Genomic DNA, 8947 nt, shown 5'->3' with positions numbered 1-8947 from the left:
TTCCCTACAAGACCCTGCATCATTTAGTACAGAGGATGAATGCACAAGGGGAAGAATTAAGTTTATATGAGAGAATATAAATCTGGCGTTTCCTTATTTGTTATTTATACATTACATACCCACCCACCCATATGTGTTGGTATGTATATAAATATACATATATATTGTGTATGTGTACATAAAATTGTGTACACACACACACATTTAAGGATAGCCTTTTAAAAGGAAATATAGCTAAATTTAGGGTCTGCACTTACGTGATCTTGCAAAGTTTTTAAATAAAAAAAGTAATTTTCTTACAAATGGAACCCTTGTTAGATAAGTTCACTAAGGAATTTACACAGTTTAATTAAAGAAGCCATCCTGCCTTGTTCTCCATGTACTACGAAATAAAGCAAATAGTTTTAAAATATTACACACAATTATACTTATAAATCTTGCACAGGTAATGAACATATTCTTTAGATTGCAGGGAGAGCTGGACACTTATCTTACTCTTTAAGATAAAATACCACATCCATATAATGCATTGCTAAGCTTTCCTCTTACCATGCGCATTGCCCAGAAACCCATTTTCTATTAAATAATAATCATTGTAATTAATAGACTAGTTATTTTATCTCCCTAATCTGGTTACAGTAATTTATCAAAGGTATGTAAATGAATGCGAAAAAAGCAGTTCATTATTATTTTCTAAAGGGTACATGTCTCTTGCGGAAGCATGTAAAATGTAATTCTCTTGAACTTAATAAGATACTTGACTTTATGTAATTCTTGGAAAGAAAATCCATTCAATACTTTACTTTTTTATGTCACACTCAATTTATTTTACTTACATTTTGTTTTGCAGTTAATAATTGCTAATGGGCTGTTTTTCTGCATGCAGTTCTTATGACCATCGCAGATGCCACTGATAGATAGATGAAACATAATTTTTCCTTGGTTTTTATAACATAATGCTCTATACCACCCTGCAGATAAATGAAACACATTGAGAGGATGCCAGCCTGAATACATTGTAATGCTGTGTTCTGCCTTGCAATTTTATCAGTCCTCACCCTTTAAAACAGTGTGGAGGAAAAGAGTTCTAATGTGTGATTCATTAACACATATGCTGCTGGACCTCTCGTCTGCTCTTGTGCAGTGCAGCTGATTAATAATGGATGCTCCAAAGAAATCAATGGCAACTCTGTCTGCATCAGCTACTCTACGGCTGGCAGCACAGGAGGTGTTTGCTTGTCAGCTGTCTGTGAAGTTTCATACATACATGGGAACATACATACATAGGATTAGGAAGGGCTTTTTGGACCCCTATGTTCACAGCCAAACAAATTATGGGAGCAGTTCATGAGTAAGACAAGAGTAGCTCATTCTGATCTCTGCCTTTGCCCCTGGCTCTTGCTTGAATCGTATCAAGCTGTTTAAAAAATGATATCACAATGGTGCCCTCTTACACTTGTGAGTCAAATGTTATTCTTTTTTGGGATGTTGGCTGGATCTTTTAAGCCTAATGCAGCAAAACTCTTAGTCAAGGAAACTTTTTTATGAGCGTGAGCTGCAGGATCTGCTGCTATGTGAATGATTGGAACGGCTGCCTCTGTCAAGTTTCCAAAACGTTAATTCAAAACTAGTTAAAAAAAAAAAAAAACCTGGAAAATATTCAAAGCATATAATGTACCTACTAATAGAGGATCTGTGGGTGCCCAGATGAAAGGGATCTGATTAATGATAGCACCTGAGATAAGTGGCACTTTAACCAACTTTAACTGTTGATGTATGATGACATACTGTCCCCTCCAATTAATGACAAGGATATAAAACACCTGTATTTAGCAGAGCAGATGCTGTTTTTATGGTTAAATGCACAGGTGAAATTGACTTTTAAAGGACTGACTATAACTTACACTTTTCTCTTATTTGTTTTTCTATTTGTTGCATTGTTTTAGAAACAACAAATTAAATCTAACCTCTTATTTTACACCCATGTAAATACAAACTGTATGCTATCCTGTATCTTATGGATGATTTACAGAGTAGCATGAGGATGCTTTACTATGTAGAGCATGGCGATGATAATATTCTGTTACATTTCTATAGTGGCATCTCTCTACTCTAAAACCCCAAAGCCCTTTGCCGACTGTACCAGTGGATTTCCCAAGCTTGGACTAGAATCATGTCACCCATTTCTCTGGAGTACTGCCTGGCAAATGTTTAACAGTGCAAATATACTTTATGTAACACTTTGGTAGACCGTGGGAGCATCTACACATGCCCATACAGTGCCATTGTTACTGTGCCATCATTTAGTACTTCTTTTTGGAAGTACTAAATGAGGAGCAGGCCATATATGATGGACATAACAGCCCATACTGCATTGTGCAAGCAGCGCACAATTATTTTTAGCTGCTACGTCGCTGTAGCAATGTGCTATACCAAGGGAGCACATTACTAAAATGACATAGTTGTGGAGTCATGGTTTGTGCCCGCCGCACATGTGTAGACCTGCTCTGCATGTCATTAGCCCCTTCGAGTGGCTGATCCATTAGTAGATAACAACTTACCACACTCAATAGCTGATGGATCTACTTCAGTTAAAGTAGTAGAGAACTGTGTTTTTGTGTGGAAGGTCCCACTGTGTGCTGTCAGTTATTCATGTAGTCACAAGTTGGTCTGTTCTGCAACTGAGCTCTTGCATTTTAAAGAAAATTGCTTTTTAAAAAGCCATACATTTCAATTAGTTGCAGATGGTGGCTAAGGCTATCTTCTCTGTGGGCTGACCGTAGCATCCTTTTTTTCCTCTCTCGGCACAAGTTTAGTCAGATAAAAACAAACGGACAGTTCATGCCACACAGTTTTTAAGAGTGTGCTGCAGATTTTCTATACAAACTAAGAATAATGCACTGCATTTATCCAGGGCCTTTAATCTCAGAGTCTCAGAGGATTTTACAAACACAAGTTATTCATCCATGTCACCCCCTGTGTGTTTGTTTTTGGAACTGGGACACAGAAAGGTTAAGAGATTTGACTAGGGTGGCACAACAGGGAAAGAAATACAGAAATCCTCATTCCACCCAGCTGCCTGTGATCACATTTCTGGGGCCTTTTTTCTTACTCGTATCTCATGAGGTTTAAAATACATTAGCTGTATGGAAGCTCCATGGAGTTTTATTTATAGATCCAAAATGCTTCTTTCTCTCTAAAGTTTATTGCAAAACTCACAATATTTGATCTAAAAAACTCCAGCTGGTAAAGTATTTTCTTTCTTTTTTTTCAGAATCTGAAATTTTTGTTTTTAAATATAGGACCAGATCCCATTCTACCTAAATACTGAACTGCCTACCTACTTGCTAAATTCTACCTACTAGATGTTCAGGATTTAGCAACTATTTGGCCAAAAATGCACATCTCACCTCAGGAGGATGATCCTTTCTGCCCTGGAAGGCACATGTTCTCTCTTCCTTTCAATGAGCAGAGTTATGCACTTCCATCACACTGAGCATCGATACATGTGCCTGATGCCTGCTCTGACACGTTCTAATTACCAGACTCAACTAATCGAGTCTGCTGAAGTGTGCTAAGTAGCATGCTCCAGCAAACTTGGTGTCACGTGTGTTTAGCACCCCCTTACATCAGAATGGCCATTGGGGCGCTTTCACTACAGCTCATTGAATGAGCTTTAGTTAAAATGCCCTCACTGCTTTTTGAGGCGCGGGATGCTGAATACATGAGCTGCTGTGGTTGCTTTAATTAGAGCGGCTCTCAAGATCCAGAGAGCCAGGTACCCAGAACCCAAGGCTTCTTTCCTTTCCAAAGCAGTGTCCTGCTCATTGAGCCATATTTACTCTGGTTTCCCCCTCTACTTCTTTGGCCCTCATCTGTCTAGTAGGCCAGTTTTTAGAAGAAGGCTTGAAGGTGCTTTGGACAAGACTTTCACCATAGGCTGGTGGTTAGAACACTTTCTTGGTTAGTGGGATATTTCTGTCCAGACCCCTGTTGAGCGAGGGCAATACAACCCTTGTCTTCCACTCCCTGGATAAATGCCCCAACTATTAGACTGTTCAGGTAAGAAACGGGACAGCATCAGTTGCTAGTCATGGTTTTTCTCCAGCTAAAGTTTCAATGACTTAATGCAAACTTGCACACATCATTGGGCAACTCTGTTCTGGCATAATGCAGCCTTCTGAATGTGCTCAGACTGGAAGTGTAGGACAAGTGTAGCGACAAAAGTGACATTTAGGTATGTAAATGTGAAATGGGATTTGGCCTAAGATGACTTGAAACTAATTGTAAAATACATAAAAAATAACGTCCCATGACAACTAAGAAGCAATAATCTGATTCCATTATCTCCTTCAGGAAGCTAAGCAAATGCTTAATTATTGGTCCAACAATTTCCCACCCTTACAACAATTAGCCAAACCTAAAGTATGAAATGAGGCAACCAGGAGGTAGAGAAAGCTTAAATAAGCAGAAATACCACAAGCAGTTGTTATACAATGAGCAAAGGTCATGAAAGTTCATATTTCAGTGAAGGAACAGAAGAGAAGAGAAGACCATATGTGATGGAATGGAAGTCTGCGGTGGAAAACGAAGTGAAAGAAGGGATTTTTTTGGACAAACTTAAAATGAGGATGCTTGGCTATGACGTGGACAGTTTTCAGAGCTGAGATCATGTTGTGCTGTTTCAAGGTATAGGCAGAATAGAAAATAGTATGAAGTTGTGAGTGGCAGGAAGTATGTGGTAAAGGAAAAAGAATGACAAATATCAGGGGAAGGTGAGAAACCACGGGAAACAGGATGAACATAACCAAGGCCGATGCCATCTGTGAGACAAAGCTGTGATGATTAAGGGTGTTAAATGTATGTAAAGGGATAGGATGCAAGGACTAATGCATTGGGGCAGGTGTGCCACAAATTAACCCACATGCCCTCCCTGACTGCCACTCCAATCTCCTTCCCCTGCCTGATTTGAAGTTCTGCTTTCTGCTCTCTACCCTGTCCTCCCTGCCCAATCTGCTGCTCTGCTTTCAGCTGCCTGTCCTACCTGCTACTGTGCTGCCTGTCCCCTCCCTAATCGGTGCATGCCACATACAGAGCCTGCCTATGCCACTGGCACATGTGCCATGGTTTGGCTACCCCAGGATTAGAGGAAAGTAATCTTAGCCGCCACATATTGGCTACTTGGAGAAGGTGGAAAAGGTACAATTAAGAAAGTCCATATGAGGTGTAAATCAGGAATTCGGAAAGTTGGATGGACAAGGGAGGCAAATATTAGGAAATGTTACACAAGCAGACATAATAAGATTTGGAAAGAGCCTGATTTTGAACAGAGAAGGGACAAGAGCCAAATAAGAGAAGAGTCCACTGAATCCTGTCAAGTTCTAGAGTTGCATGCTAAGGATTATTGTGGGTGAGATCCTGCAGAAGAAAAACAAAAGTCTATTTGCAGGCATACATGTTCATAACCCAATTTAATTTTAAAATATGGTTCCTAAGAGATTAAATGCATCTGGCATCTACCGTGCAAGCCAGCCAGAATGATGGGAGCATTTCTTTAGAAGTTCATAGTATGACATCTAAACTCAACTAAGTAGTCACATACAATAATTAGAGTACAGGCCAGTAGTAGTAGATTTCTACCACGAAACATAAAGCAGAAACAAAGTTTCTTTGTCCTGTTTTGTTTTCATAATGAGGAAAATAAGCCTGGAAGAGATTGCGAAAAGCAGAATGCAAGCTCCATAATCCTTTTGGCTGTTAAATCTAATACTATTGAGAGGATCAAAATCACTGCTGAAGGAGATATGAAACATTTAAGAGGAGTAACAAAATATTTCTGCTTTTTTTTAGATGAAGCCTTCTAATTGTTGCATATGATTTGATAAATATTCTGAGCTATACTGTGCATTGTAGTGTTTTCAATGAGGAAATAAGACTGAAATTAATGGGGCAGTATTTATCTTAGCTGTTGCTTTGACCCTTGACATTTATTACATGAAAAGCTATATTTCAAATAGCACAGTATGGCTAAATAGAGCAATTCCAGGAATATTTTAGGTGGGTAAAAATATAAACAAGACAATAGGACTAAAGCCTGCAGTCCCTACCCAGGCAAAACATCCTGAAGACTCAGAAAGGTTTCTGAACATGGTGTGTCATGTCAAAATTAGCCTTCAATCTTGCAATTTACTCAGATCATGAATAGGCCCAGTGAAGCCATGTGGTTTCAAATGTTGTCAGCTGAAGAAACAGGGTCTTATGCTGTTTGTCTGATGCTCACTATAATGGTAAAATTAATAAATTCACATAGCTCTTTAGAGTTTTCTTGGCCAACAAAAGGATAGTTTTAATTCCTTTAGAATTCCGCTTAACATTTTCTTAGGGAATTCCGAAGTTCCTTGTGCCATCTTCCCAGGCGTAGTTGACACTGATGGATCATTCTACACATTTTTTCCCTTTCTCATGGCTACCTTTGCCACTCTATTCATAAGCAGTAGCAACTTATTTCATAAGTTATTCCATTGAACTTACCATTCACTGGGTAGGGTGCTACTCCCCTGAACAAGGCAGCAAAATTTTGGTTTCCAGATGATAGAGGCCGACTACTTGCTGGCACAATGTATCTTAGACCAAAAAGAAGAGGAGGTCTGGAAGCAAACAACACTAAAACAAATATACAAGGAAGGCAAAAACAATGTCCAGTTATCACAGCTTTTCTAAAGAGTCTAAAATATTACTTCCACAAGTCAGTTTGAGACAGAGAATTACATTCATTTTATCCTCCAGAGATTAGAGAAGTTCAAGTTTCTGTTCTAGATAAATAAGATTTCCTTAAAGCAGTTTAACAGCTGCAAAAAATGTGAAGACATCCATTTTCTGCAATCAGTCATACAGTGGCAGGTGCATGTCAAGGGGCCTGGCCTTTAGCAGGACCCAAGGGTTGGCCAGACCATTGCCAATTAATCATGCAGTAAAATGCACTCGACAGCTTGGAGAAGTCTCCAATTCTTTTTCTCATGATTGCATTGCTAATTTGTTCTATAAACTTACTAGGAACAGGCAAGATATAAGGAAAAGCTGTCTTTTTTTCTCATATAATTTTTTTAAGGAGATGTTTTTCTAAGTTGTTTGGTTGTAGGCCATGAGTCAGTAATATAGCTCATTAAAACACATTCTAAAACATACTTCACAAGGCACAGATATGTCTGTTTGGGGCAGGGACTGTCACTGGCTATCAACTTGTACAGTGCCAACATAATGAGGCCTTCACCAGGTCTGCCTCTAGGTGCTACCATAGTCTAAATGTTCAGTGCTAGTGTTTCCCAGAGCTGTGTGGTTGAACACCTGTGCCTTTCCAGAGTCCCCATGAGTCAGTAGAGTTCTGTGTTGGTCTAGATGTCGAATGGCTCATGTGGAACAGATTTAAGGATAAAGGCCTAAATATGTTAACTAAAATATTTTAAAAGGCCAGGTCACCTCTAATAATAGAAAGCAAATGTTAGGCAGTTTTTTCACGTGTTCTGTTTTCTGCAAGCTGAAAAGTGCTGTGCTCCTATAAACTAAATTGGATGTGCTGAAGACTGAATCACATACTGTAGGATACTGGTGTTGGATACTCTAGTGTTATCCAGAGAAATAACAGTTTGCAAACATTCTCACTGTTGCTGGATATGCTAACATTAGTTTGGGGATTGCTGCCTGTTCCCAGTTTATTAGCTATTGTTGTAGGCAAGTTACTGGGCCAGAGGAAGGTGGTATTACTTTATGTTCCTTTAGAACTCTAGGGAAAAAGAGAAAATGCTTTAATTACTGTTGTTATTATATTGGGGATAAAGAAGATAATTCTGGAAACACATTGTAATAACAAAAGAGTAATGAAGAATAAAATTCCTGGATAGGATTAAAAAAATGGGACTAGAGCCATTATGGTATGTTATGCAGATGAGCATTTAACTCCCATGGGTTTTCATATGCCTGGCCTCATGCTGGACTTTCAGTTGAGTGCTAGAACTGTCTCAACCTCCATGACCCCATCTATTAGCAGATGGATATATTTGCAACCCTTGCGGTTTTGCTAATTCTTGGTTAGTAACGCAAGGCACTCCCAAATGAGGGAGAAGCATTGGAACCTGTGTGTGCGCGCGCGCGCGCGTGTGTGTGCGCATGCGCATTTGAATGTGACAATTTCTGTTTTCACACATACATACACACACTATTAAATTATTTTGTGGGAAAAGTATGCAGAGGAAAGGCATGACCTTGTGCTTTAATATTTGGAGAAGAGCACAAGAGTAGCTTCCTAGTGTATGGTCCCTGTTTTCTCAAAAACAATCATCTTGTTCGTTCGATACCAACATCTCATAGACCTAAACAGCTCACTGGGAGATTTGGGCATAAGTTGGCACGTGTTACTTCTAGTTTATGTAAGGTCTTACTGCAGTTTCTATTTTTAAACCATGTTAATAAAAAGGATTGTTCATCATTATACCAGCTTAGCAGACACAAATCACATGCCTGGGCAAATCTTAAGGGGAAGTAAGGTGATTCATTCCAGTAATCCCCTGCTATACAAAGTAACAGTAAATCCCAAATTCTAATAAGTGGGTTGAAGGCTGAGACCTTAGGGTTCTAGTGTCCAGCATTTGGATCAACTTGCCTTTGGACTGTCAGAATCTCAGTTTTAATATTATTATTTTTTCCCCAAAAACTGACAGAAAATAGGTATTAGCTCAATTTTCTCCCAGCAGACAAGAAATTGTTCTTTAAAGGCCAATACCAATGGACAAAGGGTAGCGGCGTGTTTTTAGATATGCATCTATAAATCTGGAAACTTTCTGAAACATATAAGAATGAACATGAAAATGCTTTGTCTTGGAAACTGGGCCAGAAATGTATTATCTGTTTGCAGCTGGGTACAAAATAACATGAAGAAGTATTTTGATTCCTC

General features: G+C 39.0%; 1 long non-coding RNA gene across 1 annotated transcript in view; it reads right to left on the bottom strand.

Annotated features, from left to right (window-relative positions):
* LOC102382370 overlaps window positions 1-6648 on the bottom strand; it is a 9707-nt gene extending 3059 nt beyond the window's left edge. Inside the window, exons 1-2 of the long non-coding RNA XR_323253.2 lie at window positions 6532-6648; window positions 837-971 (exon numbers count right to left, since the gene is read on the bottom strand). This is a non-coding gene — a long non-coding RNA (uncharacterized LOC102382370). The remainder of the gene's footprint in view (window positions 1-836; window positions 972-6531) is intronic.
* Window positions 6649-8947: the final 2299 nt, after the last annotated feature.

This window comes from Alligator sinensis, unplaced genomic scaffold, assembly GCF_000455745.1.
Source record: "Alligator sinensis unplaced genomic scaffold, ASM45574v1 scaffold701_1, whole genome shotgun sequence".
In the NCBI taxonomy this organism is placed as follows: domain Eukaryota; kingdom Metazoa; phylum Chordata; order Crocodylia; family Alligatoridae; genus Alligator; species Alligator sinensis.
This window is presented reverse-complemented; position numbering and strand designations above follow the sequence as displayed.